Consider the following 24,086-nt stretch of genomic DNA (forward strand, 5'->3'; position numbering starts at 1 on the left):
TGAAAATGGCTTACTTGGGTGACGGGCAGCAGCGCTGGGATGATTTATGTTCTGCTTGTGTGCCACAGCAAGCAAAAGACGCCCAGTTGTCCTGACTCTTGAGAGAGCAGCATCTCATAACAGGAAAATGTGGGCTCACCTAACTCCGTACCTATGTTTTATGTGATCTCTTTTCTGCCCTATATTTCATGCCATCAAAAGGCAGAAATGGGGAATTCAGCCCCATGTTTTTCCCCGTTTAATTATTCCAGAATTGCAATCCGGTGAATTTGGTTCTCATGCTGTCTTCTTTGGTGGTAGCTAGTCATCTGTTATTGGATCCTTCATCTGATTAAACTTGGAAAATGAAACAAATGGCTTGTTTAATTATTTTCCAATGTAAAGGTGTTTTATTTATGTGTATTGGTATTGGTTTTAGTCTCTTTAGCACCGAAATAGGCAGATTAATAACTGTTACTGGCCCAGTGACATTTTCTAGATGGGTTGCCACTGGAAAATGAAAGTCAAATCGGGTCTTTTTAGAGGAGGATGATTGCCCCGCTATCTACGTTGACTACTCATTCCGAAAACCCTAAGTCATTGAGAGGTTCTGAATCTTTCTGTAAACTCACCGAGTGTCAGGGTTTTAAGTCATACAACCTCCCAAGACCGACCAAGTTTCTCTACTCCCAGTCTTGATCTAATGGGCATTAAATATATTCCTCAGTGTTGTTGGAGTTACATTGTTAAATATTTAACAAGCTAGATTTTCTAAGAATCTAGGTTTTTCCCTAGGGATGTTAATCATATTTAGAGTTGCCTTAATTCTTTTGATTAATGTAAGGGTACTATTTACTATATATTATTGCGATCTTAGTATTCTTAAAGTAATACCACTTTACTTGCAATTAAAGCCATTTTTATTGCACTGAAATCTCTTTACAGCCCTAAAACAATTTCAGGATCAGTGAAGAGCTGAAAATAGAAAATCAAAATTAATAAAACCCTAGCCTTTCTGTGTAAATACTTGGGGTGGCACAGATTAAAAAATGAAGAAACATTATCTCTACACTATCCTCCTCTAAAGCACTAAATGATGATGCAGTATACTTGTTTGGATTCTTATTTTTCATAGAAGACGGTGCTGCTTGTGTCAAATATATTGTTTAATTTTAAGCTTCAAAGAATTTTTATATTAATGAATGGCTCAGAGGCTTTCATCATTAATTTAGCTTTGTTTTTCCCTTGTCTTTATTTAAGAATGCTGTAGTCATCTCTTTCCCTTGCAAAATGAGACCTCATAAATAGTACATCTCTAGCAAAATATTGTCAAAAGAAGGGTTTTCTTAATCATCCCAACCCTAACCACAAGAAGAGCGACCATTATACTGTTCTCCCAAGCATCAGTCAATCAATACAATATAAATGATTTCTGTTATGTGCAGAGCACTACATTGAATACTTGGAAGAGTATATTGCAGAAAGGGACTTTCATTCATTCAGTTGTATATATTGAGCACTTACTGTGTGCAGAGCGTTGTACTAAATGCTTGGGAAAGTACAATATAACAAACAATGAACAGACACATTCCCTCCCCACAGTGAGCTTGCAGTCTAGACCTGCCCTCAAGAAGGTTGCAGTCTTTATCATTATAGAGACAGGATACTGGGCACGGTGGATCATTGATCTGGCAGTTCATATTCGTGGCATCGTTCATGCTTTTAGGACAGCACTTTGTTGCTAGAGAAAACCGAATTAAGCATGAAAGTGTGAGACCCAGACCTCCAGGAGATAACAAAGTGTGATTTCATTAAGGAAAGATGTTCTAAATCATGTACCAAAGTAAGGTGAAGAGGTGACTTTTAAAAGTAACGCCAAATATAATTTGTTCATAACATAGCGAAGTCAACTCAGACCTGAAGATTTGCAAATCTTTCTCAGAAAACAATCACCAAGCTTCTGAGTGATCTTGAAGCACATCTTCACTGTAGTGGTGTTTAAAATCAGTCATTTATTGAGCACTTAAAAGTGTGCAGAGTTCTCTACTAAGTGCTTGGGAGAATGCAAAACAACAGAGTCTGTAGGCACAGTCCCCGCCCAAAGTATCGAGGAAGGAGATAGATATTAATGTAAATAATTTACAGATATGTACATAAGTGCTGTGGGGCTGAGGGTGGGGTGAAAACCAAGTCTAAGTGAATAGACAACACAGAAGGGAGAGAGATTCAGGGAAAAGAGGGCTTAATCGGGGAAGGCCCCTTGGAGAAGAGGTGACCTTAATAAGACTTTGAAGGTGGGGAGAGTGGTCTGGATGTAAACGGAGCGGAAAGGAGTTCCAGGCCAGAGGGAGGACATGGGAAAGGGGTCATTGGCGAGATAGATGAGATCGGGGCACAGTGAGGAAGCTGGCGCTAGAGGAGCGGAGGGTGTGGGCTGGGCTGTAGTAGGAGATACGTGAGGCAAGATAGGAGGGGGTGAGCTGATGGAGTGCTCTAAAGCCAGCGTTAAGGAGTTTGATTTGGAGGTGGATGGGCAACAACTGGTGGTTCTGGAGGACTGGAGGTTTTTTTGGCGGGGGCGTAAGTGAGGAGTCAGATGCAATAGTCAAGGCAGCATAGGATAAGTGCTTGGATCAGGGTAGAAGCAGTTTGGATGGAGAGAAAAGGGCAGATTTTAACATTGTAGTGAAGGTAGAACTAATGGGATTTGTTGGCAGATTGAATGCTTTGCTCTATGAGAGAGACAAGACGAGGACAACACCAAGGTTACGGGCTTATGAGATGGGGGGATAGTGGTATTGTTTACAGTGGTGGGAAGGGCAGGAGTTCTGTTTTGGACATGTTTAATTTGAGGCGTCTGTAGGACATTCAGGTTCTGAAGGCAGGAGAACGTGAGACTGCAGAGAAGGGGAGAGGTCGGGGTCAGGGTAGAGAGGTAAATTTGGGAATCATCCATATCGAAGTGGTAGTCAAAGTCATGGGAGCAAATGGATTCTCCAAGTAAGTGGGTGTAGATGAAGGGGACCCAGAATTAAGCCTTGAGAGAACCCTCCGTCCAAGGGTGGGAGGCAGAGGAGGAGCCTGCGAAAGAGACCGAGAGGAGCTGTCAGCGAGATAGGAGGAGAACCAGGAAAGTTTCACTGAAGCCGAAGTCGGATACTGTTTCAAGGGAACAGCAGTAAAATAGAATTCAAATTTTAAAGTAATACTTTAGAATAAATGGAAGCCTCTATCTTAATTCTGCTTTCTGTTGGATTTTTTCTTTTTCTTTGGTTTACCAACAATGTATTCAATCAGGGTTCTTAACTAATATTTAGACTTAACAGCTCATAGCACACAAACGTGATATCAGTTCCAAAGATTTTTTTTCTTACCTATTCTCAAATATCCATGTTCACCAAGGCTTCGTTAAACCTCTCATATCAAGAAATTCAGCGTTCAGTGGTATAGCTCTTCCTCGCATACCAGCACCGGAGGCTATGTCTAACCTCTAGTGTTAATTATTTTTTCACTTAAAAGCTTCGTTAAAGCTACCGTAAGGCAAATGACTTCTTGGATTTGAAAGCGTTTTCTTCTCCATGACAGTTGTTCACTTCAATTCACTTGGCCTTCCTCTTCACTTAGGACAGTCTCTATATCTCAATGCCAGAACTAATTATACAACGATCCTTGTTTTAGAAATTTTAAGGTACAAAGAACATCTTAGTTCATCAAACAATAATGAGAATTAACGCATTTTATGGGGGGGGTTGGCTTTAATCTTCACAGAGGCTCAGAGCTTTTGCACGACTGACATTAAGGATCACCAACACGAATTGCTATGGCTCAATAGATGCAATTTCTAAAGAGCATCAAAACCACCGAGTCCTTTCAAGCCTCCTACTCTGGCTGTGAAACCATAAAGCATTTTGATGGTTACTTTCAATAACAACCTGTGTCCTAGCTGTAGGCTGTGTAAACTTACTCATTTAATTTTCTAATTAAGCGGGTAGTCCATGTAATAAGATTTTTTTTTCCATTTTTCAGAGCTTGATTTCTGAAAACCCATTTGAATGCAGTGACATACAGAAAAAGCAAACTTTAAAAAAGTTACCATTGGTTTCATTTCATTAAAGTGGTGAGGAGCGGAAAGTCGTGATGACTACTCTTACCTTCTGCACAAAGCCCCTGGGGCAGACTCACATTTTGATGCTCGGGCATTATTTAAATCCTCATTGTCGAAGACAAAGAATCTACAAATTACCAAGCAGCTTTTTGGGAAGAAAAATAAATGTAATCAGGAAAATGCAGGGCTTTCTTGGCAGTTTGTCAATTCCATTTTGAAGTCTGAAGCATAACAAATATTGATACTACCTAAGGTCATTAAATGTCTAATGAAATTTATTTGCTGATGTGTGGGAAGTTCAAATGGGAAAGTAGGTAAGGGAAACTACTGGGGAACTGACTGATAGCTTCCACTGACAATATGCCATAAACTTGAGAAGCAGTGTGGCCTAGTGGAAAGAGCATGGACCAGGGAGTCAGAGGACCTGGGTTCTAATCCTGATCTATCAAGTGTCTGTTCGTGACCTTGGGCAAATCCATTTACTTCTCTGTGCCTCAGTTACCTCATCTATAAAATGGAGATTAAATCCTACTCCTTCCTAATTAAACTCTGGTCCGACGTGGGACTGGAACTGTGTCCAACCTGATTGACCTGTACCTACCCCAGTGCTTAGAACAGTGCTTGACACATAGTGCTTAACAAGTACTGTAATATCATTATTATTATTTAAGGTAAAGCAAAGCCTATCTCTCTTGTGTTCAATATGCTTACTTTCTGAAACCCAGTTTCTAACTGCAAACATTTAATTAGCATCTAGCTGAGATTTTATTGGAGATTTTGATGTAAATTTTAGGCTTAGCTTTTATTCTTTGGCCTGAATAATATGGAATCAGCAATTTATTAAAACTGTTTACAGGTTCTTAAATCATTTGACATTTTTACAAGATTCATTTTTATGAGTTAGAAATTTCATAGTCTCTGTAGCTATTCTTTCTCTGTACGCGGTGTACCATAGATGAAGCCTGTTTCCTCTGAATATCTTTATGATCCCTAGTTTACAAATGGGAACCAAAGGCACAGAAGTTCTAAGTGAATGACAGCATTTTTAGGGAAATCCTTGGGGAGAGTTTGAATTTCATTATTCTAAATCTCCTTTTCACACAAAAAGCCTACTTTCTTTCCTTAAAAGCCACCTGAGACTATATATTATGATGAATTTGTATCTGTCTGTGTCTCACTTGATTAAGATGGTACCCCAAAGGGATCGTTTGATTTGGCAATAAGCCTCATCTTAAAATTAATCTTGTCAGTTAATAAGTTGCTGAGATTTGTTATTATTGTTATTATTATACTTTTTAAGCATTTACTATGTGTCCAGCACCGTGCTAAGCACAAGATTATCGGGTCACACACATTTTATGTCCCTCCTGGGGCTTTCAGTCTAAATGGAAGGGAGAGAGGGTATTGCATCCCCATTTGACAATGAGGAAACTCAGTTTTGTCACCTAGCTGCACTTGTGAAATGTTGACAGATTTGGTTTTGAAGTTGCTGTCTAGGCCCCCCCCACCCATCTACCCAAGGCAAAGGTGATGGTTAGAGTCTGGGGCATGGAAACAAGGGAAAAGAAAGGAGATGCTCACCACCACACGTGACCTCTCTGAAAGCCCAAGAGGGCAGAACAGTGAAAGAGTAGACAAGAAGGTGGAACAGCCCACTGAATCTGAAACCTGGAGGAGATGGTGGGAGCAAACAGCCTCAAATGTTGAGCTCTGTCTTTCTTGGCCCAGGTAGAACCATCCAAGGATTTCAGAGAGGTCTGAGTAGATGGATCCTCATTGTTTCTGAAAGATAAAGCCGTTATTATTATTACTATGGTAATTGTTAAGCGCTTACTATTGAGAAGCTCTGTTCGAAGTGCCAGGGTAGATTCAACTTAATCAGGTCAGATACAGTCCCTGCCCCACACAACGGTCACGGTCTAAGTAGGCAGAAAGAAGAGGCATTGAATCCCCATTTTATGGATGAGGAAACTGAGACACAGAGAAGTGAGAAGTAAGTTCATAGTGGGCAGGGAACATGTCTACCAACTCCGTTATACTGTACTCTCCCAGATGCTTAACACAGTGCTCTGTGTACACAGTGAGTGCTCAGTAAAAATGAGTCACGATTGATTGATTTTGACTTGCTCAACGTCACCCATTAGGCAACTGGCAGAGTTGGAATTAGGACCCAGGTCCTCTCTCTCCCAGGCCCGTGCTTTTTCCACTAGACCACAATGCTTAATAATAATAATTAGATCATAGTCAATCAGTGGCATCTGTTGAGGACTTACTGTGTGTAGACCACTGTACTAAGCACTTGGGAGAATAGAAGAAGATAGCATTGGTGGATATGATCCCTCTCCATAAGTAATTTATGATCTAGAGAGCCAGACAAATTACAGGTAGGGGAAGCAGCAGAATATAAGGATATATACATCATTGCTGTAGGTCAGGGGTGGTATTTGCTAGTCACTGTACTTACTAAGCACTGGGGTAGATACTAGATAAGCAGATCAGACCCAAACCCACTGTTGGTTAGTTGGCAATTTATCAGCCATCTCCAAGTGATGGCAAGATTTTTATCTTTCTAAATCTACCAGTGCTAAATTTTGGTTACTTAAGAAATGATTTGAGTGTGATATTTTGCATAAGACGAAATGGATAAAAAAACAGAGTTTTCAAATCATATAGTTCCTTGCCCTTGGTTTAATGTTTTTTTCTCTAAAACTTTGTACATAAAGGGGATTTTACAGTTTTTAAATGGGATTTTGAAGAGTCAACTGACAGCCTTTGCACATAGAAAAATGGGAGTTGATTATTGTTTTCAGACTTTGGGAAACGCTTACATAATCATTAATCTTGACACTTCTTTACCTAAAGCAGATTACAAGGCTCCTGTCATTTTGGAGACCGTTCCTAAGAAGATTTGTTAGTGTTAAACATATTTAATTCGAGTTCCCTAAGAGAGGGAGCAAGGTGTAGGTGTTTTGCACATAAGGCATCATAGCAACGAAGATGCACTTTTATTTTTTTTTTTCCCAATATCTGGAAAGGTGTTTTTTACCTTTTCTAGCCACGATGATTTCTTGAAAAATAGGCTTTGGTGAATTGTAATTTACCCTTTCACAGATTTCAACATTAAAAAAAGATTTTGGAGCATTAAAGGACTACATAGTTATGCAATTACCATTTTTGTTCTTAAGCTCTCCAAAAATGAATCAACAGTATAGAAAACCCAGTGTCAGGAGGGAGGAAGAGTGTCAGGCAGATATTGAAACCATAGAGATATGTTATAAACCTCGTATTATCAGGACATCGCTTTCAGAAGAAACAGAAAAATGAATTCCTTTGACTTTATGATTTAATACTTAAAAAAGGTAGCTTTTGCACCTTTGAAGTCATATGGACATAACCTCTTTACTATGTGGGGGGATGGAAAAGGAGACTCACTGCTTATAAATACAGACACACACTCAAAATAAAAAGGCCCGGCAAATAGAAAAAAAAAAACCCAAAGAGAAATCTTAAAGCTGTCCCTACTGGATTATTTTTGTTTTATAGGAATCTCTTCAAGAGGTCTGATTTCACAAATATTCTCACTCATTTTGTGTAATCATTACTTCAGTAATACCAGAACATGACTGATATAATCACATAAAAATCTGATTCTAAGTACAGCAAGTTAAACTATCCTACCCTTGCCTTCAATGAAAGCACTGTTTTTCTTGGGAGAAGAGGCATAAAACGTTAGAAGCCTGCTTGTAACCAATATTAAAAGTTTGTGTTATTAATACCATCCTTTCATTCTGTCATATCCATTTTGTTGTGCTCAGTAAAGAGCTTACCAAATTAAGCTTTCTCTGGGAAAGTGAAGGGGGGAGAGAGAGGGGCAAGGAATATATGAGAATGAATGAGAATTCCACCTCAAATTAGGGGCGGTTTAGTTAGCCGGAATCAAGTCATATGAATTGGAATTTGGCTGGGATTCAGTAGTATCCCACTTGCAAAGTGTCTTTTATAACTAGAGTCACCGCTTTGTGTCATTACCACTTGTTCCACTTGAGCTATAGAGTGGCCCTTAGCAGTCTGCCAGATGTTGGTTTAATGGTCGTTCATGGGAAAGAGTGTTGCCTATTGAATAGCAAAATATTACTTTCTTTAGCATCTAGAATCTCCTCAGAAGTCTCTCCTCTGAGTTCTTATGAGTTCTTATTGGCATGCGAAGACTGGCACAATTAACTGTAGCTTGGGATCATACAACGTGAAACACTGAGACATGCACAGAAGAGGTTTTGTTTGAAAAAACCGTGGCAATGGGAAAAGATCTGCAACCCAGATAGTCTGCAGCTACTGGTTCAAAGCAACACTGCCTAATTAGAGGCTTCCGGGAGGAAAGTGAAAAAGAATCCCTATGTAAACACATAAACTGCAGAGCCGCTTCCGACACGTTCAGCTCAAATACACTCCTGCCGTGGAAGTTGTTTATTTTGAGAAGAACGCATTTTGCTTTATGGTTGCGTCATAATGTCTTGCGTTGTACCATTTTCATTGCATCAGTAAGGCATATTATTCAGAGGAATTTACTTTGGTTGACACTAAGAATCTAGAATTTGTTTTTGAAAGTACAGGTGGGAAGACACAGTTCCAATACCTATGTCCCAGTAGCTGCTTATGCCAAACGCAGGTCAGAAAAGGAGTGATTTATGCATTAAAGTTCTAATGCTGAATCTGGATGAGAACATTTCAGGGTGTTCTCATTACCAAAGTAGCACCCGTGAATTGGTGAATGGCTTTTGCTTATCTGAGCCCCCAATTCCGCACATAGACCTTAAGCTCATGTGGGCAGGGAAGTGTCCTGTTATACTGTGAATAGGAACTCTCCCCAATGCTTAGAACAGTGTTCTGCACACAGTAAGCAGTCATTAAATACGACTGACTGATCCAATCTCCATCCCAACCATTTCTTCCTGGCGGTAGTGACACCTGCCGGGTTTGGAAAGTTCATCCCTACCCTGTTTTCGGTTTTCTAGAATGGCTTTGACTCAGTTTTCATTTTTGCTACCTCCCCACCCTCATCCCACCTCCCAGATCCACTGTCACCGCTGACGAGCCAATTGATTTTGTGGTTTCCAGCCAACTAAGCGAGTGACAGTTGCGATCTTTACCACCGCCTGCCGTTTCTACATTGGTTTCATTCTTGTTTGACATCTCATATCCTTATGGGTCTTTGTTCTATGACTAAAGCAGTCAAAGACCCAAGTAGCCATTTTATCTGAAGGAAATTTCTTTCATTTTCAGAGCGGAGACTCTGTCAGTGCTTCCTTCCTGTATGAGACAGGACACATATGTTCTCGAAACTGTTACCTAAAGTCTATTTTTCTAACCCTCCCTCTTTCCCCCCTTTCTTAGATATTTTAGTTTCCATTACTGGTTTAAATTCAGAGGCCAGATGGATGAAAATTGTTGGATATGTTTTACAGATGGTATGAATGTGGACCGATACTTTTAAGTCGAGGAGTGTAAGCCTGATAGCTTGAAGAGAGACTTGCTCACCCAAGTTTTCTCTTTTGCAGGAAGAGGTGGTTATATAAAAAAATAAATCGAAAGGTTTTTTTAGAGCTATTGGACCACCACTGGTATTTTATAGGCCTCGGCGTATGAGTTTAGAGAATGATGCAATGCAGATTCACAACTATTCGAGTTGAATCACCTGTACCCAATAGAGGGTTTCCTTTGACATCTAAATAATTTGGATTTTGTGGGGATTTTTCTTCTGTTGATACCTAAGTAGACCTCTCTTCATACCCCACAACCAGTGCTGCTTTGCCTCTTGAATACCTACTTCCTTAACACCTTCTCTTCCAAGTCTTTTCTCTCTTTACCCACTAATTATTAACCAGATGACTCAATCAATCAGTGGTATTTACTCAACTCTTACTCTGTTGCTTCCCTTTGGGATAGCACCATCAGCACCTATGCCTCATCCCTGCTTCTAGCTCACTTCCCCTGGGTCTGAGAACAAGCATAGAAATTTTCTAGAGATTCCTGGGCCCCCTGCCAGGAAAAGTCAGCTCAATCTTTTATATGGTTCTAATCAATGGGAAGCTTTTAGAGTAACTTAGAAGAGAACAATAATGCACTTGCCAATGGAAGAATTGAAAATTCCTTAATAAAATTGGTATGTTATCATTAGTGATTATCCTCTGCCTCTTCTTCCTTGGCCAAATAGGTACAAAAAAGCATGTTTTTTGAAAACATGCATCTGTCATAACATGTTTAAGTCACTTGATGCATAATAAGCCTTCACAGATTCATCTGTTCTTTGGATGTGGCAAGATGAAGCTCTGAAATTCAGAGATTAAAAAGAACTTTTATGTTCTTATTAGGACAGGATCTAGATATTCTCTCTTCACCTACTCTCATCTGAGGAACACTTTTTCGCTAATGCTTTTTGTTAGATAAATAAAAGTGACCCAATCTAAACTTTCCATAGAAGCTTCACATTTTGAGATGTTGCCCTTTCTCTAGTATTTGTGTTTAAGGTAGCACTTAAGTGGAACAAATTCAGTGATTAAAATGTGTAGGACTTCCTAATACTGGTAGGGTTTCAAGTCCAGATACCACTATGATTTTATAAATGCCCAAACTAACTTGTTCCACTTTCAGTTGTACATATCTGTAGGAGCTGCCCTCCAAATCGAACTAAAAACATGATTTTGAGTAGCATCTTTCCTGTTGAGCTATTTATGATTTGTTCCAGTAAACCCAATGTCAACTTGGGTAAAGAAATGTATTTTTTTAAGAATGTATTCTACCAGAAAATTACCAGTAAGTAATTCTTGAAAAATGTATTTTACATTTTAAGAAGTGTTATTATTGTTATTTGTATTATTATTGTGGTCTTGTCACTGTTCTAAACGCTGGAGTAGATATAAGGTAATCAGCTCAGACATAGTTGTGTCCCACATGTGGCTTACGGACTAAGCGGGAGAGAGACCGGTATTGAATCCCCTCCTTACAGATAATGAAACTGAGGCACAGAGAAGTTAAATGATTTGGCCAAGGCCACAGAGCAGGCAAATGGTGGAGCCAGGATTAGAACTCAGGCCCTCCGACTCTCTAGCCCGTGCTCTTTCCACTAGGCAGGCCACTGTTGCTCCTCAACTCACCGTTTATATTACCGTGTTACCTCTGTGAATTTATCTGAATTTGTTAACAATTTTGAGACAGTATTGCAAGCAGCATCCCGGCTGGTTTTTGTTGTTTTCTTCCCTTCTATAAACAGTAGGGATCGTATGAATTGTGGTAAAACAAATAGTATCAGAGCCAATAAACTAGGGTTCACTTTTCAAATGAGAATTTGCCTCAACAAAGTATTCTACAGGGAAATATAAAAACCTCAAAATAATTCAGTGTTACCAAAATATTTTTAATAAAATATCAATGATAATTATTACTATTATTATGGGACTTATTAAGCACTTAGTACATGCCAAGCACTGTTCTAAGCACTGGGATAGATACAAGTTAATCAGTTGGGACACAATCCCTATCCCACATGGGGCTCACACTCTTAATCCCCATTTTACAGTGCCTGGCACATAGTAAGCGCTTAACAAACACCACGATTATTGTTATTGTTATTTTACAGATGAGGCAACCGAGGCACAGAGAAGTCAAGTGATTTGCCCAAGGTCACACAGCAAACAGGCAGGGCTGGGACTAGAACCCAAGTCCCTTCTGAGTCCCAGGCCTATGTTCTGTCCACCAAGCCATGCTCTTTTTGTTCTTTATTATCTTTTTCCCTTATTATCATTCTTAATCCCCACCATCTTCTTCACGCTTTTGAATCTGTTTAAATTATTTTATGTATCTGGATTGCCATATACATTCACCTTTACTGAAATGTCCTATTTCTCTAAGAACTTGAATAACAGCATGACAGTGTGAGTCTATAATGGAAGTGGACTTGAGGGAAAGGGATGTTCATACCTTGGTGTCTGTTTAGAGTCAGTGTTCTGCAGGGTTTGCAAATGTTTTTAAGATTCAGATTGATCCAAGCATAATTAAAAATTTCTGGTAAATGGAAAGGAGTAAACCTGTAAAGATACCCCCCGAAATTTATGTCGAATTGTTGTGGAAAACAAGCTTACATAATGTAAGGAGAGTATTGACCACAATGACCTCTTTAGTTAGTGAGAGATACGCTGACCCCAAATGTGGTGCTTTATCATCACTGAAAAAAGGAAACAAGCCATAGGGGAGTAAGAAGAGTGGCTGATGTTAGAAAAAGAAAGAAAAATGATGTAGAACTGATTATCAGAGTTTCATTTTCCTCTCCAGCAGCACACAAAATAATAGTACAAAGATACTTCCTGTTTCAAAAGACACTGGTAGAAAGCCACATCCTATCATGACTTTATTTGGGAAAAAAATGATACCTTTTTCCTTGACACTGTAATATAATACTAATAACAATAATAATAGTGATGATGATGGTTTTTGTTAAGCATACTATGTGCCAAGCACTGTTCTCAGCACTGGGATAGATACAAGGTAATCAGTTTGTCCCACGTAGGGCTCACAGTCTTATTCGTTAGTTTACAGATGAGGTAACTGAGGAACAGACAAGCTAAGTGACTTTCCCAGAGTCACACAGCTGACAAGTCACGGAGCCGGGATTAGAACCCACGACCTCTGACTCCCAAGCCCGAGCTCTTTCCACTAAGCCACGCTGCCTCTCCACAGAAGCCACAGTTAGTACAATCAGCTTGCCCATTACCTTCACTCTGATCCTACTGCAGGAGGAAAACTCCATTTCTTAAAATACAGTGCCTCTGTCAGAGGTTGAATCCTGGTTTGACCCTGGGTGGCATTTCTAAGGTTCCTAGGGAAGGGAAATCCAATTCAACTGAGAATCTGTTCAACCTTTATGCTCCTGACTGAATATGTAGTGCGGACAAGAGAGCAGTACTCCTTATCACTCCACTATGTTGCTCTGTTCGATTTTCAGTTGGCAGAAAAGCTCTATAAAGACATGCAGCCAAAAGGAGTGGGAAGGCCCGGGATTTAGTTGAACAAGAGAACTGAGGCGATCTTCTCTTCCAAGTGTTTGAAAATCTCTCTACTTCATTCATCTTGATAGCATTTTCCTTGTGGGAGATGAATGAAAATTTCCAGCTGTGCCACTTTGGTTTACTTTCCTCAAAGTTGTCCTTTTCACTGTGAGTGTTTCTTATGGGATTAGCATTCAGTTCACAAGGAAAGAGCAACTGTTTTTTTTTTTTTCCAGAAACTCATGTAACTGTGTAAGAGAGTGTGCCTAGCTGGCTTTGTGTTCCATGGCTTTCTGGTCCCAAAGCTCAAAAAATGTCAGAATCAAAGGGTGGTTTAAGTAGTGTCTCACAAAATGTTATTTCATTTATGCCTCCTTGATCATGGGAGAGCTGAAGAACCCTCACTGAGGCTAGAACAGATTCTAAACCATCTTTTATACTTTTTGGATAGCTTTTCTTTTGCCTAAACAAATGAAGAGGTAACTTTTGAAAAGTTCTTATAAAACTCTCTTATATAGAGAAATCAAAACAGGTTAAGGTTCCAAGATATAACTTAAATTGTAGGAAAGGGGTGAAGCCTATTGAAATGTTTAACACCGGTGGAAGGACATGCAGGTGAAAAGGCAGAGGAGTGGACTGAGCACTCTCGGGTTGATGTCAGTGAATGCCTGTAGCAGATGAGAAGGGTAGTATTGCTAAATTACCCTCTAAGTACTTGGATTTAAATATAATAGCTCAGCAGACTACCGCAGTAGCATGGACTTAGTTTGTGAGGTCTTAATCAATTGTACTTATTGAGCGCTTACTGGGTGCAGAGCACTGAATTAAGTACTAAGAAGCAGTGAGGCTCAGTGGCTACAACACGGGACTGGGAGTCAGAAGGACCTGGGTGCTAAGCCATGCTCCGCCACGTGTGACCTTGAGCAAGTCATTTCCCTTCTGTGGGCCTCTTATTAAGCACTTACTATGTGCCAAGCACTGTTCTAAGCACTGGGATAGATACAGGTTAATCAGTTTGGACCCAATCCCTGTCCCACATGGGACTCACACTCTTAATCCCCAATTTACAGTGCCTGGCACATAGTAAGCGCTTAACAGATACCATGATTATAGTTATGATTATTATTTTACAGGTAAGGTAACCGAGGCACAGTTGGGGGACTCAATTACCTCATCCGTAAAATGGGGATTAATAATGATAATGTTGGTATTTGTTAAGCGCTTACTATGTGCAGAGCACTGTTCTAAGCGCTGGGATAGATACAGGGTAATCAGGTTGTCCCACGTGAGGTTCACAGTCTTCATCCCCATTTTACAGATGAGGGAACCGAGGCCCAGAGAAGTTAAGTGACTTGCCCACAGTCACATAGCTGACAAGTGGCAGAGCCGGAATTTGAACCCACGACCTCTGACTCGCAGGCCCCTGCTCTTTCCACTGAGCCACGCTGCTTCACTCCTGAAGATTAAGAGTGTGATTAAGAGTGTGAGCCCTATGTGGGACAGGGATTGGGTCCAAACTGATTAACCTGTATCTATCCCAGTGCTTAGAACAGTGGTTGGCACATAGTAAGTGCGTGCGTAACGAGGCCCAGAGAAGGGAAGTGACTTGCTCAAGGTCACACAGCAGATACGTGGCGGAGCAGGGTTTAGCACCCAGGTCCTTCTGACCCCCAGGCCTTGAGTCATACCTTGTAACTACCCCAGTGCTTAGAACAGTGCTTAACACATAGTAAGTGCTTAACAAGTACGATTATTATTATTACTAAAGGGAGGGTACGATGTAACAGGGTCGGTACCCACATTCCCTGCCTCAAAGTGTCTCCTCCCAGTTCGAGATATAAATAATTCCTAGCAGGTGGGTTAGTACATCTGGTAGTTCTTAGGGAAGGGCAAAAAAAACCCATCACACACAAAAAGTTAACAGGTGCAAATTACAGTGCGGTGGGTATTTTTCCTTTTTTTTTTTCCCCTCCTGTGGCAGAAATATGCACGCGGGTAGTGGAGTGAACGGCGTCGTGGCCCCTGCCAAGAGTCATCTGCCAAGCTTCTTAAAGCTTGGCACTTATGTAGTGCTTTTCATCTTCAAAGGATTTTACAAACCTTCTTTAATCCTCACACCCAGCCTGGGAGGTAGTGTTATTCCCATTTTACAGTTGGAGAAAACAAGGCGTAAGTAACTCTTCCAAGGTCTCACAGGGACTTAAAAAAAAAAAAAACGTTGGTATTTGTTAAGCGCTTACTACGTGCCGAGCACTGTTCTAAGCGCTGGGATAGATACAGGGTAAACAGGTTGTTCCACGTGAGGCTCACAGTTAATCCCCATGTTACAGATGAGGTAACTGAGGCACAGAGAAGTGAAGTGACCTGCCCATAGTCACACAGCTGACAAGGGGCAGAGCCGGGATTCGAACTCATGACCTCTGACTCCCAAGCCCGTGCTCCTTCCACGGAGCCACGCTGCTGAAGTCCTGGTGAGCTGAATATCCAGCTCTTTGGTCATTTCTCCAAATCTGCCTCTAGTTTATTTTCAAGTGAACTTGGGGCGGGGGCATAAAAATCGCCAGCATCTAGTGATGCTGACAAAAAAGAGATATTAAGCCTGCCATTTTGGTGGATAGCAATCAGATTTTATCCCAGGAAATGAGTACAGTAACAGTAATGGTATTTGTTACTATGCTTACTATGTGTCAACCTCTGTTCTAAGCACTGGGCTAGATAGAGAAGCAACGTGGCTCAGTGGCAAGAGCCCGCGCTTGGGAGTCAGAGGTCATGGGTTCTAATCCCAGTTCTGCCGCTTGTCAGCTGTGTGACCTTGGGCAAGTCACTTAACTTCACTGTGCCTCAGTTACCTCATCTGTAAAATAGGGATTAAGACTATGAGCCCCACATGGGACACCCTGATTCCCCTGTGTCTACCCCAGCGCTTAGAACAGTGCTCGGCACATAGTAAGCGCTTAACAAATACCAACGTTACTATTATTAAAATGGGGATGAAGACTGTGAGCCTTACGTGGGACAACCTGGACCTTGTATCTACCTCCACGCTTAGAACAGTGCTTGGCACATAGTAAGCGCTTAACAAATACCACCATCATTATTATTATTATTACAAGGTTATCAAGTGGGACACAGTCCCAGTCTCACGTGGGGTTCACAGTCTAAATTCCCATTTTACAGATGAGGTAATTGAGGCACAGAGAAATGAATGACTTGCCCAAAGTCACACAGCAGACAAGGGCGGAGCCAAAATTAGAACCCAGGTCCTTCCATCTCCCAGGCCCGTGCCGTATCCACTAGGCCACGGTGCTTCTCAAGGACAAGGAATAGGAGGCTTGATTGGAAGCATTTCAACCTGAGAAAGAAGGAGGGGAATTAATGTTGGGGAGCGGAGTGGGAGGAGGGCGAGTTGGGAGAAAGAGAGAGACAGTAGTGTTAGTAGCTTACACAGACCACTTAGGGGAGAAAGCCATCTAATAATAATAATAATGTTGGTGTTCGTTAAGCGCTTACTATGTGCCGAGCACCGTTCTAAGCGCTGGGGGAGATACAGGGTCATCGGGTCGTCCCACGTGAGGCTCACAGTTAATCCCTATTTTACAGATGAGGTAACTGAGGCACAGAGAAGTGAAGTGACCTGCCCCTAGTCACACAGCTGACAAGTGGCAGAGCCGGGATTTGAACTCATGACCTCTGACTCCGAAGCCCAGGCTCTTTCAACTGAGCCACGCTGCTTCCCTGTTACTAATTGCCCAGTAACCTGTGCCGACAGTTAATTAGTTCATGGAAATCTGTACTTGTTGAGAAGAAATCACAGCAAAAGAACACATACAGGAGTTGCAGCTGCAAACAAATATGATACATCCCCTGCACTCACCCCTCTGCTGGAGTAACGTCTTTAGTGCAATTAGAGAACGTGTGTCTTGGCACAAACTTGCATAACCCGTGTGAAAATCAGTGATTGGACCATGGAACGAGGGCAGTCACTGTTCACCCGAAGACCCCGATTTCATGAGATTACAGTGATTTAATTCTGTGAAGCTATAATGTTATTTTAAAGAGGGCCTCATCTGTATACGAGAGACCCCGCCATTGCAGAATTTCAGAGGCCAGCTTCCGTAACTCAGTGTTATGGTTGTGCATTTACAGCCGAAAGGAATACTTCTATTTTGAAGAAGGAATTAGTGCCAGATAATTTTTAAAAAGGTCACCTCTGTCTCTAATTCACCACCGGAAAAGTCCTTCGATGCCTGGAATTTAAAATTCGGGCAGAATAAAGTGGTTGATCCTTAAAAGGCATAAACTGCTTTGGTGGAAAGTAAAATCCAGTATCTGAGAAAAGTTAAGTTTTAAAAAGGTACCTTTTTATCTTAAATGAAATGTAGAACGTCATATTATATAGGAGGTGGAGACCAACTGTTCTGTTGTCCTACTGAGAGGAAAATAAGAGGAAATCGGCTTAAAACTACAGCGGGAGGAATTGAGTTTAAAGATGGGCAAGAATTTCCCAACCCTGAGGGTTAAACATGGAAAGGGAGGTGGAATCTGCCTTCCGGAGATCTTTTAGAACGGGATGCATAGATGAGATATCATCTGCTGGTACTTCAAATACCAGGGGACAAGATTGGAATAAATAGGGAAGAAGTAGGAGGAAATTAACTTGCATGTGACTTTTACCAAGGTGTTCACCCTCTGTACCTTGGCCTGGCTCTAAAGGAGTTAAGAAGACTCAGATAATAATAATAATAATAATGTTGGTATTTGTTAAGCGCTTACTATGTGCAGAGCACTGTTCTAAGCGCTGGGGTAGATACAGGGTAATCAGGTTGTCCCACGTGAAGCTCACGGTTAATCCCCATTTTACAGATGAGGTAACTGAGGCCCAGAGAAGTGAAGTGACTCGCCCACAGTCTCACGGCTGACAAGTGGCAGAGCCGGGAGTCGAACCCATGACCTCTGACTCCGAAGCCCAGGCTCTTTCCACTGAGCCACGCTGCTTCCCAATAATAGTCTCATAATAATAATAATAGTCTCATAATAATAATAATGAATAGTGGTATGTGTTAAGGGCTTACTAGGTGCCAGGCACTGTACTAAATACCGGGGTAGAAATAAGCAAATCAGGTTGGACACAGTCCCTGTCCCACATGGGGCTCACAGTCCTAATCCCCATTTTACAGATGAGGGAACTGAGGCCCAGAGAAGAAAAGTGACTCGCCCAAGGTAATGCAGCAGACAAGTGGTGGAACTGGGATTAGAACCCAGGTCCTTCCGACTCAAGGCCTGTTTTCTGTCCACTAGGCGACGCCGCTTCTCCTGAAGAGTAGCGCTGTCGTTCATGGTGTGTACGAATTTATGCACAATTTAATTTTTATCCAGGGTCATGCTATTATGATCAGTCATTTTTGGCCTAAGTCAATCTAGGTATCTTTGAAGCATTTTCTGCTCCTGGCCTGCTTGCTAATAATGTACACGAAAGGCGCAATCCATATGTTTGGTCGTCATGTTTCTGCTATGCTTGATTTCCCACTGGTAAGGGAAATCATCCAGATTGTTAGAGAGTGAATGGAGGAATCAGTGGGAATGCTGATGAGCCAGCAAAGCGAGTGTTAGAGAGGGACTTCGTGACCAATCAATCAATCAGTGGTATTTATTGAGTGCTTACCGTGTTCGGGGCACTGTACTTAGCGCTTGGGAGAGTGCGATACAAGAGTTAGCGGACACGTTCTCTGCCCTCAACGGAACGTACAGTCTAGAGGAGGAGACGGTGGGTACGGACGATATAAATGAAGAATTTATCAAATATAACTTAAAAACAAGTGCTTTGGGGTTGAGAGTGGGACAAAAGACAGTTCTGAAAATCAGGTGCTGATGACAAGCGTTACTTTCCTTTCCCCAGCTTGTTCTGTTTGGCTTTCCCTGAAAATGCGGAAGTAATGGGGAGCCTCCATATTCTTGGATGGGTTTGGTTCAGGAGGGTGAGTGAGGGGACCAGAAGGGGAGAAGCCTGACACAGTGGCTAGAGCATAGGCCTGGGGGTCAGGAGGTCATGGGTTCTAATCCTGACTCTGCCACTTGTCTGCTGCGTGACCTTGAGGAAGTCACTTGACTTCTCTGTGCCTCAGTTCCCTCATCTGTCAAATGGAGATTGAGACTGTGAGCCGCATGTGGGACGGGGACTGTGTCCAACCTGTTATGGTTGCAACCACCCCAGCGCTTAGTACGGTGCTTGGAACACAGTAAGTGCTTAACAAATAGCTTATTATTACTATTAGAAGAATGTCCTATCCCCTGGGGGCTGTGGGAGATAGCTAGAGAAATTTAGGAGCCCCACAGGAAGCATTTATACTAACTCCTGTTTTCCTGGTGAACCGGCCTTGTGTTAAATACAGTTGCCGAGCCCATTCCTGAACCCCGGCCAAGACCTTTGAGTCCTTTTGCAGATCCAAGGAGGTGACACAGCGGGGGCATTTCGTAGCGTTACCGACTCGAGCACGACTCGTCGATCGCCCCGGAGGGAGCGTTTGATTTTATTTTTAAAATGTTCGGGTGAGAGGAGACACTGGCCGGACCAAAACAAAACTGTCTCCAGGGACAGATGTTGTGGTCTTCCAAAGACGAGTAAATGAGGTTTTAAAACGTGTATTGTGAAACGAGTGACTAGCCAGCTGATCATTTAATTAATTGAAAGCCTTCTCTTTAAGGGTTTCCTGGAGCTCCACTGCCACTTGTTGTCAGTGTCTTGAAACTGCAGAATTCTTCACTGCAAAATTTTTAAGGAGAGTCTGGTTGGGGTACGTGAGAGAGCAAATGATTTAGGTAATGAAGCCGAAAATGTAGAATCCAAATATTACAGAGTAGCACCTTTCGTCGTTAATTCCGTTCATGATCCGATGGGCACTTATTGTCTCAATCATCTCATTAGGCAGTAATCTTGTTGGCTGCGATGATTATGTAAGCATCCTAATTTAATCGATATATTTGTAAACAGGGATGGTGGTGGGGATGCCTGATAGTAATCGCAGGCTCTGAGGAAGCTTATTTAGCTTATATGCCAGTGTTGACTAAAATCTTAATTCAAGTCAAACAAGTATTCTTTTGAGAAGACTCGGGCTACCAAGGGTAAGAGGGAGAGAGGCCTGGAAGGCAAAGAGATTTTTTTTTGGTAATGAAAGGCTGAAACATCAACCTTGGGGAACCAGATTATTGTATAAACTGAAGTCATTTTCATTCTGAAATGTTCCTGTCTCGTTAATCGTATGTCTTCCCTGTAGAATCCTTGAATTTGGAAAGGAAATGGATGACCCTTATCCCGAGAAGCCTATTAATGCATTATTTGATTAGGTATAGGGCATCTCAGACAGGGATAGTGATCATTCTACCCCCAAGTGATCACGCTCTGCATGTATCGAGATGCAAGACCTATTTGTTTTTCACGGAAGGATTTTAACTACCCTTGAAGGACAGTTGTCTTGAAGAACTTGAAGAATGGTTGTCTTGCTTGAGAACAGATTCAGCCCAAACGGATCTGTTACCCGTATTCCTTCACTCACCCTTTGCTTTGTGGCCAGACCTGCCTCCGCAGAACATTGAATTTCATAACCTTCCATGATTTTAATATCAAAATAGCTCCACAGCAGGTAGTTTGCCTGGGGTCATTCCAATTTGGAACCTTTCTTAATAATAATGATGCTTCTAATAATAATTGTGATCGTTGAATAGCGTTTATTATGTGCCCAACACTGTACTAAGCACTGAGGCAAATACAAGCAAATAAGGTTGGACACAGTCCCTTTCCCCTATGGAGCTCACAGTATAAATAAGAATGGGAGACCAAGTATTGAATCCCTATTTTACAGATGAGGTAACTGAGGCACTGGGCAGTTATGTGACTTGTCCAAGGCAAGTGGCAGAGCCAGGATTAGAACTCAGGTCCTCTGACTCCCAGGCTCTTGTTCTTTCCCCACCACACTTCGTCTCTGGGTCCTGATAAAGCCCTTGTATTCACCAGGATGTGACTGTTCTCTCTCCTACCCTTGAGTTTGTCATCAGTCGTATTTATTGAGCACTTACTGTACTAAGCGTTTGGGAGAATACAACCTAACAATAAACAAAAACACCCGGGGGCCATCCAGTTCCCACTTAGCCCAAGAGATGAGTGTCTGGACAAGGGAGGGAGGTGAGGATGAAGATGGGGCTCGGCCTTTGATCACCCCCTGCTGGGAGAACCCAAGACCCAAACTCCATCACCCAAATGTGGACCAGAGATTTCTTTCCTGCCTTGTCGTCCTTAAAATGGGCTCAACTGTCAAGGCTCAGGGTTGAAACTTGTTCTGGGTTCCCACAGGTCATCCATATCCCGGGGTCGATCCTCAGCCTCGTGGAAAGAGGCCAGACCTGGAGGACAGAAGACCTGTGTTAAACCCCCCTCCACCACTTGTCTGTTTTGTGACCTGGGGCAAATCACCTAATTTCTCTGTGCCTCAGGTTTCTCATCTGTAAAATGGGGATTAAATCCTACTTAGACTGTGAGCCCCTCATAGAATAGGACCTATGTCCAACCTGCTATTGTATATACTCCAGAGCTTGGTACCGTTCTCAGCACATAATAAGAGCTTAACAGATACTCAAAAAAAACAATAAAAACAAGACATAGGTCTTGGATCTGCTTTAGACCAGAACCAGCCCAGACTGTTTATTCCATAGAACTCAGAGAATCACACTTTTCAGTGTATGGTGGAGGGGTAAAGTGATCATAGCAACTCCATTCACTCAGATTATCACCCAACAGCAAAGTCAGACTAAATTCTAAAATAACTAAATTTAGCTCTGGTCCAGGGGCCTAATGAAGCGTAGTATTAAGGTACCTAAATATAGATTTCACCAGATGCTTTTAAACTAGTAGGATAGGCTCATGTGGTCCAATCAGGTTTTCATTTCCAGGGTGGCTATACATGTGTTTTTATCTTGTCTATTTCTTAGGAAAATGTTCGGTAACTCTTAAGAGCATAGGGTTCACAACTAAGGTGATTTAGTTGCTTCAGCAACCTGCACGAGGAAATTGAACTGGGGGTTTATCATTTCTAATTTCTGAAATGATCATTAGGTGTTAAACATGAGTAAAAATATGGAAAATCCCAAACAAATCATAGTCAACCATTCACTTATTGCCCTTCAAGATCCTTTTAGTTCTGCCTGGTTTTCTGAAGCTAAAAACTCTTTAACTAAAAAATTCCGATCTGTTATTATAAATGCTTAAATCGACTACATGGAAATGTTAAAGTAGCAACAAATGCTTTGAATTCACAGTTTCAGATTGTACAAGGAATTGTTCTTGAACAAATCAAAATCAACAAGCACCAGCGTGGGAAAGTTGAATTTCAAATTGCAATATTGCTAATTACAGCCCTAAACCATGTTACATAACCTGGAACATAATCTGCAGATTTTGCCAAGGATAAACAAAAACATCCCAAGTAATACAGGAAGTAGCTTAAACACTTAGGACAAATATTGAATATTTAGCAAACCCGTATTTTAGTTGTCTTAAATGATTTGTTTTGTCTAAGTCTGAGGATGCAGCAATAGTAACAATAATAATAATGGCATTTATAAAACACTTACTATGTACTAAATGCTGGTGTAGGTACAAAGTAATTAAATCAGGTGCCTGGTTCCCAAATTAAGAGGGAGAGCAGATACCTTCTCCCCATTTAGAAGATGAGGAAATTGAAGCACAAAGGTTAAGTGACTTAACTAGGGTCACATAGCAAACCAGTGACAGAGCCAGGGCAGAACCTGGGTCTCCTGACTCCCAGACACTTGCTCTCCCTACTAATGTGCTGTTCAAAACACTGTGATTCCATTTGAAGTAACAGGAAAGCAATCATCTTAGAGTGCAGTTCATTGCTAGCAATCAATTCTGAACATTTTTTACTAAGACTGTGTAGAAATTCACTGATGGTGGGTACACTATGAGTGGTAATAAGTATAATTATGGCATTTGTTAAGTACTTACTATGTGGCAAATGCTGGGGTAGGCATGATACAGTCAGATCAGACACAGTCCCTTACCCTCATGCTGCTTACAGTGGGAGAGGAAGAAGACTTATTCCCATTTTACAGATGAAGGAACTGAGTCACAGAAAATGTAAGTTACTTGCCCAAGGTCACACAGCAGGCAGGTGTATCTATCCCAGCACTTAATACAGTGCTTAACACATAGTTAGTGCTTAACAGATACCAAGTACCATACAAATACCAAAAACACCACTGTAATAAGCAGTTGTGTAAATACAGAGATGACGTGCATTCAGAAATGGAAGGTCTTTGTTTTGGAGACATACTAATGTATATTGAAGGCTATGAAGTAGGTTTAGAAGATTAGACTTAGTGAGGTTTCTTGCTGCCTTGTCCTGTTTTTCTGGTTGTTATCTTTGAATTCCATATCGTAGGTGATTCTGAATGTTCAGCTGGACTAATTATTATATTTCTTAAGAAGTCACTTTGCTATTCAGTGTGGGCGCCCTCCACTCCAAACAGGGCATGCTGTGCCCACTTAGAAGTGCAGTGCACTGAATCTTATTCCAGGGCTTGCTTGGCATAATGGACATTCATTTTGTAGTTCGTCTTCCAGGATGAGATGTTTTTAAATAACTGAGTTAGAATACGTGCGAGGTAAACCTGTACCTACACTTCCCGATTTGTGGAGACATCATTATTAAAATCAGATTGATTTTAACCGAGTCAAGAATCGTGCACAATATCTGCGATGATATTTATCATGATATAGCTTGTCAAAAAAGGATGAATCGAGGATTCTTAATTTAGAACTCAGCCATTGGTAATTTATTCATCATCTTTTGAATTTAGGTTAATGGTGTCTGCTAAATAAAAACGGCTTTTGTGAACGTATTTTCCTCTAACAGCATATCCGAGATTTTCAGCCGGTACGGATTTATGACCTT

General features: G+C 41.4%; 1 protein-coding gene across 2 annotated transcripts in view; it reads left to right on the forward strand.

Moving 5' to 3' along the window:
- RORA (RAR related orphan receptor A) overlaps positions 1 to 24,086 on the forward strand; it is a 111,843-nt gene that overhangs the window by 41,663 nt on the left and 46,094 nt on the right. The gene's annotated exons all lie outside the window — the stretch shown is intronic.

The sequence above is a fragment of the Ornithorhynchus anatinus genome, chromosome 5 (assembly GCF_004115215.2).
Source record: "Ornithorhynchus anatinus isolate Pmale09 chromosome 5, mOrnAna1.pri.v4, whole genome shotgun sequence".
NCBI lineage: Eukaryota > Metazoa > Chordata > Mammalia > Monotremata > Ornithorhynchidae > Ornithorhynchus > Ornithorhynchus anatinus.